The following is a 15,587-nucleotide window of genomic DNA, read 5'->3' as shown; positions in this document are numbered from 1 at the left end:
ATCTATGGCAGGTGTGAATGATAAAGGGAATAAATCAGTAGCTCCTCGTAATCAAAATCTTAAGATTTTCATGGATCCCTTGCCTTCTCATACCTCTAACTTTATTGAGATTGTGCCTAATTCTCTCTCTTCTGAAGAATTCACCTCTATGGCTCCAAACTTGGTTAATATGGTAGAAACACAAGTTACACCTAAGGATCCGTGTATTATATTTGACCCTAGCAATATGATTAGAGCACCTGATGGCCCTTTATACATAGTTGCAAAGGTTAAGGGTATCCCTTGTCGTGGTTCAATGATTGATCCCTCTTGTATGGTTAATGTCATAACTAAAGAGTATCTTTTCACTTTACAATTGCATAAACCAATATATGATGCTTCTAATGTGGTTGTGAAGTTATTTAATGGATTCTCTTGTCCTACCATTGGCTCTATCACTCTTCCTGTTGAAGTTCATACTAAATCCTCAGATGTTGACTTTGTTATCATACCTTCTTTTGAGCAATTTCATGTGAAGTTGGGCTATCCTTGGCTATCTTCCATGAAGGCTATTGCTTCTCCAATCCACAAGTGTTTGAAATTTCCTCACCATGGTGAAATCATAACCATAAACCATATCCTATTTCATCCATCCAAAAGAAGCCCCGGTGTTCCTATTGATCTCTTTTGGCCTAAACAATTTCAATCTCTTCCATCAAGGAGAAATGCTCTTTTTCAATCTTATAAAAAATGGAAGAATGATATGATATTATCCTTGAGTCAACCTAGATCTCTATCACTTGACATTCTTATTATTCTTCAAGATGAGGTTCTTCCCCTCTCGGATAGAACTAATCTCCCTCTTAAGGAAGATCATCAACCTATACCTATGGTTGTGACTTTACCTTCTCTTAAGGAGAACAACAATATTCTTCCTAAGGTTAGACCTATACCTCCTCCTCATGATGGACCTGGTCTCCTTCCTACACCTAATATTCCTCCTTTCTATGGTGCGGTTCCACCTCCTTCCTCTTCTCGAGAAAAGAGGCTTTCTTATCCTCTTGTTCAACCTAACCGACCTCAACCTAAACCTTCAACTATCAAGGAGAGAAATATTCCTACTTTTTCAAGTGTTACTCCTCCTTCTCAGCCTTCCACTAAGACTCGATGGAATCGTTGTGCGAGAAAAGGCTGATGAAGACATTGTGTTCAAGCTCATGAAGCTATCCCTCAAAATACTCAATCTCCTCATACTCTGACAATTAACATGATTCCCTTTTCTCCTAAGCAAGATGCTCAACCTACATCTCCAAATCATAAGTTGCACAAAACATGTGATGGTTTTACTCCTATTCGTATTCTTGCTCCTCTTCCTTTAAACTTTGATGAAGAAATGGGTGAAAATTTTATTCATTATGGCAATACAACTCCTAATGCTTCTGATAGTGAGTATGAGTATGTTGATGTGGACAAGCATTTATCTGATGAATTTTCACAAACCCTAATCCTAGCTCCTAGAATTGAACAAAGTGACTTGCAACATGAGCATAGTCCTTGTTTGGATCTTGTGATAGCTCTATCTATTATGCTTGATGTTGCTCCTCTGGAATGTTTCTCGCCTTCCCGAAATAGTGATCAGCAAGATCGAGAGGTAGATGTCATGCTAGATTAGTAATATTAGCACTACAGATCTTTCTCTCTCTTCGTTCTTTCTCTTTTCTGACCATTCTTCTATGTGTATCCCTATTCTTCTATTGTTCCCTTAATGTCTACTTGGGGACGATGCCAAGCATTGAGATCTTTTCTTGGTCTCTTTCATGTTGACTCAAAAGATATCCTCTCTTCCCTTTCTTCTAAGCTAGTGTCCTTCTTTGGGGAATGACGATTATTATATGCACATATACATACATGATATACATGAGTTATCATACATCATACTGACCCCAAGGAAAGTGACACTACCTCATGTTTTTTGTTCATTATCCTTGGATTTATTCCTCGATTGGGGGCTAAATCCTTGCAATAACATGCTCCCTTTGTTCTCTCTCTCTTGGGTGCGTCTTACCTTAAAGTAATCGCTCCTGATAAGGCACATCCGATCGCTTTAACGTGGGGACATACACTTCGCTCATATTTTCCTTCTTGATACTTATAATTACTTAGTGAACTTTGTTGTGCTTTGTAATCTTTGGTATCCTTACTTCCATGACTCATAGTGAAGGGAACTTTGCTACTTGCAGTCATGGTTCTCCCCTTCTTGATCTTCCCTTTTAATTTTTCAATCGAACTAAGATCCTAAGTTCATTGGGGGCTTGGCGCATCTTGTCTCCTTGACGTGGTAAAAGTCTTTCAATCTTATTTCCTTGTACTTTACTGGTAGTATTGGCATACGCTTATACTCCTGCTAAAGTGGGGGCTAAATTTAGTGTCATAAAATTGTGACCCTAGAAATTTTTGACTGCATTAGGGTCCTCATGCACGTGAGTTTTAATCCTCTATCCTGATCGGAGACTGGAGATTGCTCTGCCCTTGAAAATAGCTTCTTTCTCTAGCTCTACATCACCCCATCCAAACTCTGCCCTAGAGAAAGGGGTAGGACAGGGGCGTGGCACCACTGTCCCCCCTTGGACAAGGGCATGGTGCCCTTGTCCTACCAAGACAGGGGCATGGTGTCCCTTTCCCTACCCTATTTTGGGGTAGGACCCTTCCTAGGGTTGCATTGTTGGTTGTGCATTAGGTGGGAAACTCCCCCGATGTCGGCCTGTGACAAAAATCAAGTCCACTAACATGTATTTAGGGGCCATTCATCCTCTCATTTGCATAAGTTCAATAAGTTGAAGTTGGATAAGATTGGAGTGTGTCAAGTTGCACAAGTGATCAAGCATTCAAGAGCATTCAAGCATTCTCAAGTCTCCCTTCAAGGCTAGGTGTTGCATTCAAGTCAAGGATTCAACCATTGAAGAAGATATTGATTTCAAAATTCAATTCCCCACAACAATTTATATCAACATTTCTACCACAACCTCTCTTGAGGTGATTTACAATTTAGTCTTTCATTTACATCTACTTGCAAGTACTTTCTTTCATTACTTAGTTAATTCCAAAACTAGGGTTTGACCTAAAGGCAAACCCCCAATCCCAACCCATTTTCCTCTTTTTTCAGTGTGTAGGTTGTAGGTGCATAGCTGTACTTTTGGATTCGGGTTTCATTTGCAGAGGCGGAAAAACCCTTTTCATTTTGCAGATTTTTCGGAGGACCATGTACATTCCCGCCATAGTCCAAGAAACTCATCCTCAAATTTGCAGGGTGAATTCATCTCGACATATTACTACCAGATCCAAGTGCATAGCTTCATCCCATATTCCGATCTCAAGTTATAATCATTTTTTTGTCACTTTTGCACTACATAAATTTATCAATTCCTTTCCATTTAAAATAAGGAAGAGGGGATCAACTTATCATCCCCATTTCATTCAGAATTCAATCTTCATCCTTGAAGGTTGGATCTAGTGAATTTTCTCTCCTCTTCCAAATGTAACTTGGTGAAAAGTGTTTGAAGGGTAATCAATAGTGAAACTATCATCTCTCTTTGAGGGAAAGGGTAGTTTTCCTCTTGATCTATCATTCGCCATTTTTCCACCATTACAATTACCTACCATCTGAATATCCTTAATATGATTGCACCAAAACCAATAGCAGTAACACAGTCCACCACACTACCTATTAAATAATAGTATAGATCAACTATTCAATCAATATGAATTGTGCTTATGTTTATTAGTTGTGATTCATGCAAAATAATGAGATTCAACCTTTTCTAGAATCATTAGGGAAAAAACTATTTGTTTGGTTGATTGTAAGCATTAGAGAAGAGGCACATCCTTGAACTACAATTTTTTTAAAAATTGGTAAAAAAATTAACTTTAATTATATTTGATTAGTCAATCCTTGAACTACAATTTTTAAGTTATAATTAGAAAATTGTTTTGATTTGAACTAGTAAATAAATGTGAAATAAATAAAAGTTTTAAAACTAAAAAATAAACAACAAAATTTTCCATCTTAAATGTTATAAACACACAATCTTATAAATTGTTTTGGATTAAGGCAAAAACAGGTTTTGAAGGGGCCCTGAAACCCTTTACATAGAAGATTCTAAAAGGCTTAGAATCAAAGCATTAGATGATCCAAAACAAAATAGGCTGCAAAAGATAGGACAATTCATAGAGCAGCCAAGAAACCAACAAATGCCCAAATGGGCAGACAAAAACAGGCAAAAAATCAGGACACAAAACACAGAAACATAGAAACACAAGACCATAGGAAATAAAACACAATTACATGAGGCTCTTAAGGTTCTTAGCGACCTCAGCCTCAAGAAGGCTCATATTGTTAGCAGCCATCCTCATCTCTTTGTAATCCATGCTCTAAGTCGCATTTTTTTTCTTCATGTTGCCTCGGGTCCACTTACAAGGGCCTTGATAATCCTGAGTCTTCTCATTATCATCACCAATATTGATCAAAACTTTCTCCTATTTCCCATTGTCAAGATTATTCACCATAGCTTTCATGGAATCTTCCATCTATTTGACAATCTTGTGACTGTTGGTCATAATTGTGATGAGAGTGGATTGAATTCTCTTATAGTTCTCTTCTACATGGGTGAGCCTATCCTCAAATCTTTTTTGCATCTGATCAATGCCCTCCACTGCTCTGTTGATGCATTCCACCATGAATATATTTTCATCTTTCATCCATTGCTCATTACCTTTCTGATTATCCTAAGTAGAGACCACATGAATAGATTCCATCTTGCTACCCAAGGTCCTTTGGTTGATTTTGACCTCTTTAAGCTCATGAAAGAGCCACTTAAACATGTTGAAAGTATCAATGGCATGGTCCCTAACCATACCAAGAACATCTTCATAGTCATTCCTCTTATCACTCAACTCTGCACTCTTCGCATGAAGTTCCTTGATGGTATTCGGCAAAGGTGACAAAGGGGAATTCTCAAAGTTCTGGTTTTCAAGCTTCATGCAACCCCATTACCACCCACTGAGCCCTCAGAATTATCCTTATTATGACTAGACATAGGGGAATCTTTGCCAGCCAAGGTGGACGAAGAAGAAACAACCAGCTACTTTTGTACATTCTTACCCTTACCCAAAGAAGATTTGGCCTTCAGGGAAATCTCAAATTTGGCTTTTTAGTGAGGGGGAGGAGAATCTACCTCAGAGTTTGATTTGGACTCCTCACCTCCTGACTCCCCATTGCTAGTTTCATCCTCTAAAAATATAGGGATATAATCAGATGAGGAAGGGAGGGAACAAAGATGGGAGTCAATAAGCACTAGAAGCCCTTCATGGAGGATGGGGAACTTAACATGGGTCTTTTTATGGTCCCTAAAATTAGCCCTTAAGGCATACATCAAATAAAAAGGAAGGGACACCTTGAAACCATGACGGAAGTGGTTCAGAAGCACAAAGTGATGTCTATAAACCCTAGTGAAATGACCATCAAGAGTGAAATATTCCATAATTACCTTGAGGAATTTTGCCCAAAATTCCTTGATGATAGAGATGTCATGGTAGCTCACCTTTTTCTTCACCATCTTGGCCCTCTCCTCTTCATTTTTAGGGAAGTTCTGCATCGCCATCTCCGAGTAGTTTTGGTCCCTATAATATTTCACCCCATCAGTCGAGAGGCTAGTGACCTTTGTAATCAAACTCTCATCAATAAGAACCTTATGCCCATGTAGAGTGATAGTGCCATCTTTCCAATACTTATCAAAATAGGCAGTCACGTCCTTATTTCTCCCCTTTAACCTCTCAATATAGGGGGTGACACCCCCTTTCTCGAGAAACCTCCATAATTTCTTATCCTTCTTGAGCTACACATAGCTTGGAGGTTCAATTATCTTTCTAGCCCCACACATTCTTCTCTTCACTCTATGACTGAAGAAACTTGCAATTTTTAGGCTAAGAAAATCCCAAATGAAGCCAATATCAACCCACAAAGCATGCGGATTAAATCTGCAATAATGACACTGACCTCTAAAAACACATGCCATATGCGGTAAGGGGTCAATCTTTCTAGATACATATCTAGTAATGATGGAAAGAGTACTCATAACTTTAGTTGCCTTGACTTCTATCATGAAGAGAAAGCATATAGAGTTTTGTGTCCAATTTATCCTCATTGGTCCAACTCACTTGACTAGTACATCTCACTCCCTTATTAGCTAAGCATTCGGCCACATAGTTGGACTCCCTAAAAACATGGGATATTATGCATTGATCAAAAGAGTTAATAATTTCCCTAGCCTTATTAATCCAAACTTTGACGTTCCAAGAGGGCTTCGATATACCTTTTAGATAGTTAATAATATTTTTGGAATCACCCTCCACCCACACAAGCTTGTAGTTATGTTTTCTAGCTAAATTGATTCCTTGGTAAGCTCATATGGCTTTAGCAAGGTAGTTAGTCTAAATTCCCAAGGGGAGCACCACCGCTGAAACAAGATTGCCATTATGATCCCGTAACACTCCTCCACATCCTGTCGGCCCTGGGTTACCTTTGGCCGCCCCATCAAAATTAATTTTGGCCCAACCTTGAGGTGGTCCTTTCCAACCCTGGCTAGTTGTATTTTTAGAATTGGGCTTTAAAGTCAAGGAGATATCCATATGAATTTCCCAAGCCCTTGCAACCCTAGACTCTTAGTCAATGCAAAGCAACCTGCTATGGGAACTCGGTCTTGGACAAAGGATAGAAAGATTATCATTAATGGACTGGTTAATTTTCCTAAAGACAATATCCGGCTGGAGATATACTTCCCTGAAAATACAATTATTTCGCTTCTTCCATATACCCCACACCACATGGGGAAACACAAAGGTCCACAAAGTTTGTAATGTGTGGTTCTTAGTAGGTGCCTTCCAATGGAAAATGAACTCTTTAACCGAACTAGGAAAAATCTAGCATAGATCCCATCGCTAGAGCACTTGACTCCATATGTCAGCCGCAAAGGAGCAATGCAGGAAGAGATGATCAACAAACTCATCTTCCTTCAAGCAAAGATAGCATCTATTAGGTATAGAAAAACCCCTTTTACAAAGATTATCCATGGTAAGAATTTTGTTCAGGAAAAGGAGCCAAAAGATCATATTGATTTTAGGAATCAAAATTTTAATCCATATTTTGGACCACCACGAAACAGGAGGAACCAAATAATAAGCAGCCGAAGCAATTGAAAATTTATCATTTGAAGAAGACCGCCAAATCAGCTCATCTTCAGAGTTAGCCTTCTCCAAAGTAAAAGAATTCAAAGTTGATTGCAATGACCCTAGGATAGGGCTAATAATAGAAAGATCCACCTAATTATCGCCATCCCAGTAATCAATCACCTTCAGCCCAAAGGAAGCAACAAAAGCATCTCTAAAAGATTCAATCACGGGGTCAGAGGCTAGCTAAGTTTTACCAATCCAACAATCATTCCAAAAGAGGATGCTCCGACCATTTACCAACTTCCAACATGTCCCACTGAGAAAATATTATAAATTGTTATATTATCATTTCATTTATTTTTTTAAAAATATTCCATGTTCTACTTTTTGAATCAGCATAATTTAATCATCATCAAAATTTAACCCCAAAATACACCAAATATGTCCATCTATACATCTTTTAGGAATACTTTCCTACTCATTTTAATGTTGTATTAGTTTATAAAAGGGACTATCTCTATACATTGATAGTATAATAGTAAATATAGCACTATCAATAATCATAAGATGTGGCATATAGCTTGAGTGGCCATGGTACTTCAAGTTTGGTAGTTGTTCATTGGTTTGTAAAGACATATAACAAACTTGCAATTGTAGTCTTACTTTAAGTCATCAATTTTATCATTGTAAATAATTAATTATTAAAATTAATTATCCAAACCAAGTCTTAGATAAAATTTATTAAATGACCTACCAGTGGATTTGCTTGCTTCCCATACCATTACAATTGTTTTTTTTTATCGGTGAAAGAGTTTTTGTGTTAATTCTCAAAAGATATATAGTTTTCGATGAAGTGGCATATCTCCATTGAAAATTCTAGAATTTTCACTATCCTTTATAGCCCCATATACAAAAAAATTCTCCCATTTGCCTAAAAAGTTTATAATTTCAACCAACCCTTATAACCCCATATACAAAATATATAGCCCAACTGTCAAAATTTTATAATCTAACTACAAGAATTAGGGGAGAGGAGCCAATATGTGTGCAGGTACCAATACATGTTATAGTACATAGACAAAATGAGACCAATAGGGGTGCTCTAAAAATGTCATGTCAATGCTTTTCCCCAAAAAAGTACCTCTAAAATTCAAAAAATAAGCAATGATGTGATGCCACATCTGTGCACAAGTAAACATGACTTAGTGCACACATATGGATCTTATGACAATTTGGGACCATTTTGGACACCTTCACAAAAATGCATACTGAAGTGGTATCATATTTTGCCATATAGACTTGAAATTTTGTTTTTGAGTAGGGGACTTAACATGTAAGTTGTTGTATAAAATTTAATTTTTTTTTAAATGTCCACATATTGTCATGACTAGATCCAGACCCTAGTTGGATTTACTTGATGTGTCAGACATTGTTACTATTGGTATTTTGCACATGATGGTTTGATTAGTTTTTTTTAATAATGTTGGATGGTATTTAATGACATTAATGATGGTTAGTTATTTATTATGATGCTATGATTAACATCGGTATTTAATGATGAAAATGTTTTATTAGATTTTTATGTGGTAATGATAATAATATCATGATCTGACAACTTCTGTCGAGTATAAGTTGGTTGCAGGTTTCAAAGGAAAACATATGACTGAGGAGGAGCTATCTAATCTCACCAACAGTGACCTAAGGAATGGAAACTTGTGAAAAAATATTAATTAGATAATTAATTTGGGGAATTAATATAAATTGACTAGAGAATTAAATAAATAAAATATAATTAATCAAAAATAAATAATCAAAGGTTGAAATTAATTGAGTAATTAAATTAGTGGAATAATTAAAATATGATAAATAAGAGATAAATTAAAGAAAATAATTCCTTGAGGAGAATATTCAATGGTTTAATTTATAAAAATAAACTAGTATTAAAGTAATAATTATAATAGAAATAAATCAAATAGAAGTAATCAATTTATTAAATTGGTAAAATGTAGATATTAATATTGACATGCGTAATATTAATATTTAGAAGAAATTATATACTAAGAATATAAATGACATGCAAATTGGTGTTGCATGAAATTAGTTAATCATGCATAATTAGTAGATTTTCAAAAAAGACCAAATCTTGAATAATTAAAACATGCAATTGAGTTTGTAAATAAATTAGAATTACCGTTAAATTAGAAAGTATTAGTTGAGAGATTGAAAAAAAGGGAGACATGCATAATTAGAGAACTAAATATATATTTTAGTAATTAAATTAGATTTTAAATTAAAATAAATTATGAATACAATGGTCATGCATTTGACTTCTAAAAATTAGTTAAATTCGGTATTTCCTAAATTTATAAAATTAATCTATTTTTCAAAAACTTAATACAATTAGTTAAATTTAGAAAAACTAAATACATGAGATATGCACATGAATTTGTGATTTATTTAGAATCTTATTTTTGAGAGTTCTATGATTAGAACTTAACTTTTATTTAAAACTGGAATCATACATCATAATTGTAAATTTAATAAAAATAGAATTTATTCCTTCATAACTTAGCCTACATGTTTATAAAAATAGGGAAGATTTACTTATTCCACATCAAGTTGGCTGGAAATCTCAATTTCTCTCTGCAAATTTTGGAAGCCATTGTGTGAAGAAGGACGTCTTCCAATTGTGAGCGTATCTCTCCTCATCTTCTCTCATCCAGGTTTTATTTTCTGACATGTTTAATAGAGTCTTCATTTAACTATTTCTTTATGTCTGCAAATAAACTTAATTGATTTCATGATCTCAAATCTTTAATTCTGAGTGTATGTTGAAGCATACGAAAATAAGAGTAGCGACTGAATTAGAATATGCTTTGTCTGCCATAAATTTCTGGTTTGTTGTATCCCTCTTCTCTCTTGCACCCTACCATGCCTTCTCCATGGGTTTGGGTTTGAAGATAATAGCAAATTGGGGAAAGATGGGCGATGAAATTCTGCAGCCACATTAACCTCTTTCTGCCATCCATTGCCTTTTAAGTTCATAAATTTCAAACAAAATAGAAATTCTTATTTCTGGATTCAACATTTATAGACAACTTCCTTTGACTTATGAATTATGTCGCACGTATCTTTAAAAATAGAAACTAGCTTTTAAGGAAATTTACTGGGTTTTTGCGTTTCAAAGATTTCTTATTTTTGTGAAAATTTCAACAAAATTGGGATCTGGGTTTTTACGCCGAGAGGCATTCCTATACAATCACAACAGGGGGAGTGAAGGATAGAATAAATGTAGAATATTCCATGTAAACATTAAAGAAACGAAAGACTTGGAGATAGCTACAAAGAAAATGGTAGCTAAAGAGTCTAATGTTACTGCCACCATAGTGGAAGAGTAGTCATCCCTAACTACATGCATCTTTGTTGTCCCCAGTTAGTATTTCTTCTATCTTTTTGCAAAAATCATTTGCATTTGTTATGTATATTTGCAAACATCATTTTTTTTTAGCAAATATTTGGTGAGGGAGAAAGGATCGGGTTTTTGGTTAAGCAGTTGATCACAATTGAGGAGAGGCCACATCTGAGGAAAGAGGTTCATTTGATCTGTCCCTCAGTTTTGAATAGGTAGTTTCTGCTCCTTGCCCTTCCTCACCTCAGAAGATAGTTTTGCCTCCTTCCCAGCCTTCTAGATTTAGTTGGGATTTGTTCAACCCATTGGCTTCTTTAAAATAACAGGAAATGTTTGCTAGCGATACATGACATCAAACTCACTTCCATAGCTTCCATTGTTTTTTTTGTTAACCATAAGCTTCGACTTAAGCTTCATATTAAGCATTTACTTCTTGTTGTGCATGTAAATATAGGTGACTTCTTTTGATAGTTGTGAATCTCTAGATAGTATCTTTCAAGCTACTCATCTAGGTATGTGTTTTGCTTCTATGAAATTTTCTTTTTAAATTGTTTTGGGAAGTAAATTCATTTTTTTTGTGAATTATGTATGGTATGAGAAGTTGGCTGGGAGAATCATTTTATGAGATCATCCATTTAAATAGCTTTGTTGTATGAGTGCATCGCTAAATTGGCTTTGTTTTGTATGTTCTCCCTTGTGCAATGGAAGAATTTGCTCTGGTATGTGTTTGAAATTTGTTGAGATATCTATAGTAGTCTAATGGAAAGTGACGTAAAATTTGGGAATTTATTAGATAGAATGTATTGGCTATTTGATTGCAATATGTTACTGTAGGTTTTTTTATTTTCCGTATGTTAGGGGGTATTTATTTTTCCTACACATATATTATTAAGCTTGCTTAGGTTATTAGGTGTGGTTAATATGAGGACACGTGGCAGAATACATTAGCTACATGTGTAACTCTCCACCTCACATGGGTAGTTGAGTTACACACCCTCTTTTGGCTTGTTGTGCCACCTCTCATAACCACTATTTTGTCATTTCCTAAGTGAGTTATGGGGTAGTTGGGTTTCTCACCCTCTTTTGGCTTTATGTGCCACCTCTTATAACTCCTTTTTTGTTTTCATGTAAGGAGGTTATGCCACATGTTTTGGCATTTACCAAGTAGGTAAAAACCTCCCACCTTTTATGGGGTAGTAGGTAAAACCTCCCACTTTTTATGGAGGTGGGAGTTAATGCACCTCTTGGTTGTATATGCTATTATTTTTCTATATAATAAGCAATATACTCTCACCTTCACAAGGGAAGTGATAGCTCGGTGAGAGTCTTCTCTAAATTCTCTTCTTTATCTCTATTTTTCTCTCATATCAGATTTATCTTCATTCAGCTATTTTGATCTTCGATCATCCGTTGCTTGGAGTTGCATGTGATCTATGACCAACATCAGATCCTGGCTCAATTCTTGCTTCTCACAGAATTTAACATGGTATCAGAGCCGTGTTGTCTGGTATAGCTCATTGCTTTTCTGATTTATTTGAGAGATTTGAGATTGTTAGATAGCTAATATTTTTCTTAAAAACCAAGTATGCTCTTCTCCTGCATTTTCGTGTGATCTGGAGAATCAGAACAGTTTAAAGGAAAATAAGCTTCTAGTTAAATCTGGTTTTATATATGTGTTCTTTGAGATCTGGGTGATTGCAGCATTTTTGGTAATATTGGAGGCTTTTTTTAGCATTTCCAGAGTGTCCAGAAGGCTTGTGAAAATCATAAGTGACTTTTATTTCACCAAATTCAGAGTTTGGAGAACACAGTAAAAAAATCAGAGTACTTGACGGAAAGCTGGAAATGAGCACTCTTCATAATTGCAGGTCTTATTGAAATATTCTACCCTTCTTTGTTAGATATTGCAGGTTGAATCAGCTGCATGTTTTTTTTTCTTCTATAGATCATATCTTTCTTCTCACAACTCTATTTTACAAAAACGAATAGTTGTTGGAAAGGTATTAAGATACATTGAGCAGCTATAAGGCTAATTTTTTCAGATTTTGTGTTAAATTTATATGTATTTAAACTTTCTATTTTGGCCATTAAAGCCTTAGAAAGCATTGTAATCTAATAAAAGCCTTGTAAATGCACTAATTATAAAGTGCCAACCTTGTAATATTTGGGGGGGGTGATTTCAAAGACTAGTGAAAAGGGGGGGTGTCTCTTGTGTCTTCTTTCTTGCACTCTTCTTGACTCTTTGCAATCTTCTTTTCTGCTATCATGGATGCATCTACAGTTCCACTTTTAACACCATATAATTACTTTGAATGGAAATCTAAGATGATAATATATCTGAAAAGACATGGATATCATTGTGTTACTATGGGACTTGAAACTGAACCTCAAGATGCTGCAGAAAAGATTAAATGGTTTAATAAATGTGATGAAGCTTTTGGTACATTGTGCATGTCAGTCTCTCCTGACCTTCTTTTTCACATTGAATCTGCTACTACACCAAATGCAGTATGGACTACTTTGGGAAACCTCTTTGGTAAACATGATGAACTAAGAGGTCATCAATTGGAGAATGAACTCATAGGGTTGAATCCAACCAATTTTGATACTATACAAGACTTCTTCACTAAACTTAAGTCTATAAGATTGCAGTTGGAACAGTGTGGAACTAAGAAAGATGATAAGCAACTGATCTTGAGTATTCTTTCTAAGCTTGGTCCTAATTATTCAGTGTTTGTTTCTACATTCTATGCTACCAAATGTGCCCTAGGTACCACATTCAAAATGCCTTCTTTAGATGATTTTGCTGCAGAACTCACTAGGGAGCAGGACAAATTGGTTCAAATGGGTACAATAAAGCCCTCTAAGTCACATGCCTTAGTTGTAAATCAAGGCACAAAAGAACAGAAAGGGTCTAGTAAGCAAGATAAGAAACAAAAGAACCAAGGAGAGAAGAAGAAAGATCAGAAATCTGCTACTTCAAAAGCAGACAATGAGACCTCTTCATCAAAAGGTGAACAACCTAAGAAGGAGAAGGTCAAGTGTTCTTATTGTAAGAGGCCTGGTCATGATGAACATAAGTGTTTAAAGAAACAAATTGATCACCTTTCAAATCTTCTTGAAAAGAATAATATCAAGGTTCCTGATTCAGTCAAACAGAGTTCATCGGAAGGATCTTCTAAGGACATAGATAAGAGTAAGGGGAAAGGAAAGGGTAAGGCCCTAGTTTCTATTGCTTCACAACCAAATTCTTGGATAATTGACTCAGGTGCTTCACACCACATGGCTTCTTCAGAAGATGATTTCACATCTTTAGAGCCATGTTCTATGCCTTCCATCCTAATGGGTGATGACACTCCTGTTGAAGTGCATGGGAGAGGGTCTGTTGATGTGGGTGAAGGAACATTTCAAGATGTCCTTTGTGTTCCATCTTTATCAACTAATCTCCTATCTGTTTATCAGATCACTCACACTGGTTCTGGCAAGCGAGTTGAGTTCACACCAAATGCAGTGGTAATTAGCGAAATGCATAATGGGTCTACTGTTGCTATGGGAAAACCAGATCATCATTCTAGATTATATCAGTTTTCTCACTTTGTTCCTGACTCTCCTTCGACAGTTTTACTCACTCATGCAGATGAGGTGAGTTGTTTGTGGCATCAACGGTTTGGCCACTTGAACTACCGTTACTTGCAACAACTCAGTCAACAAGAAATGGTTTCAGGGTTGCCTTCTATTCAATTTTCTGATGGAATTTGCCAGGGGTGCATTCTTGGTAAGCATCCAGAGGAGAAGTATGATAAAGGTAAAGCTTGGAGAGCTACACAACTATTGGAGTTGGTACATAGTGACTTGGCAGGACCATTTCCACAACCATCCTTCAGCAAGGCTAGATATGTCTTGACATTTATTGATGACTTTTCCAGATATACATGGGTTTACTTTCTCAAACAAAAGTCTGAAGTCTTTGAAAATTTTCTAGATTTCAAAGCTTTTGCAGAGAAACAATCTGGGAAGTTCATCAAGATTCTGCGTACAGATAATGGGGGTGAATATGTTAATAATCAGTTTGAACAGTTTTGTGCTTCAGAAGGTATCAACATGCAGCACATAGTTCCATACAGTCCTCAACAAAATGGTGTAGCAGAACGAAAGAATAGGTCCTTGAAGGAGATGGCTAATTGTATGATTCACTCCAAGTCTTTGGCACCTCAGTATTGGGCAGAGGCCATCAACTGTGTGTGTTACATCCAGAATCGAGTTCCTCATAAAGCTGTGAAGGGGGTAACTCCCTTTCAAGCTTGGACTAGTCGAAAACCCACAGTTAAACACTTTAGAGTGTTTGGTTCTCTTGCATGGGCCCACATTCCAGCTGAAAAATGCAAGGCTATGGATCTGTAGAGTAAGTCGTGCATATTTGTTGGATATCCAGATGATGTCAAAGGGTATAGGCTTCTCCATCCCACTACTCATGAGTTGTTCATTGAGAGGAGTGTTTGTTTTGAGGAGAGTTCTTCTAGTTCTTCTCATACCACCTCTCCATCCACTATCACATTGGAGAAATTGCATTATGATGACAGTTCTTCAGAGGATCTTAATCCTCCTAATCTTGATGAGGAGTCTTCTTCCTCTACTTCAGATGGTGACAGTGATGATGAGGATTCACATTCCTCTCATAGTCATCATTCAGAGGCTGATGATTCTCCCCCAGACTCTCCAGCCTCAGTACCTCTTTGGGCTCGAAAAACTTTTGAGTCAGCAGGAGATTGGCTTGGTGATCCATTAGATACTAGAAGAACAAGGTCACAATTTCAGCAAGCTCCACATCTCTTCATTGCTTCAGCTTCTGATCCACAATCCTTTCGAGAAGCTTCAGGTGTTCCTAAGTGGGATGCTGCAATGCAAGAAGAGTTCAATTCCTTGGAAAGGAATCACACATGGGATTTAGTTCCTCTTCCTAAGGGAAGGAAACTTG

Source organism: Cryptomeria japonica, chromosome 3 (assembly GCF_030272615.1).
Source record: "Cryptomeria japonica chromosome 3, Sugi_1.0, whole genome shotgun sequence".
In the NCBI taxonomy this organism is placed as follows: Eukaryota; Viridiplantae; Streptophyta; class Pinopsida; order Cupressales; family Cupressaceae; genus Cryptomeria; species Cryptomeria japonica.
The sequence above is the reverse complement of the archived record's forward strand: the minus strand, read 5'-3'. Positions refer to the sequence as shown.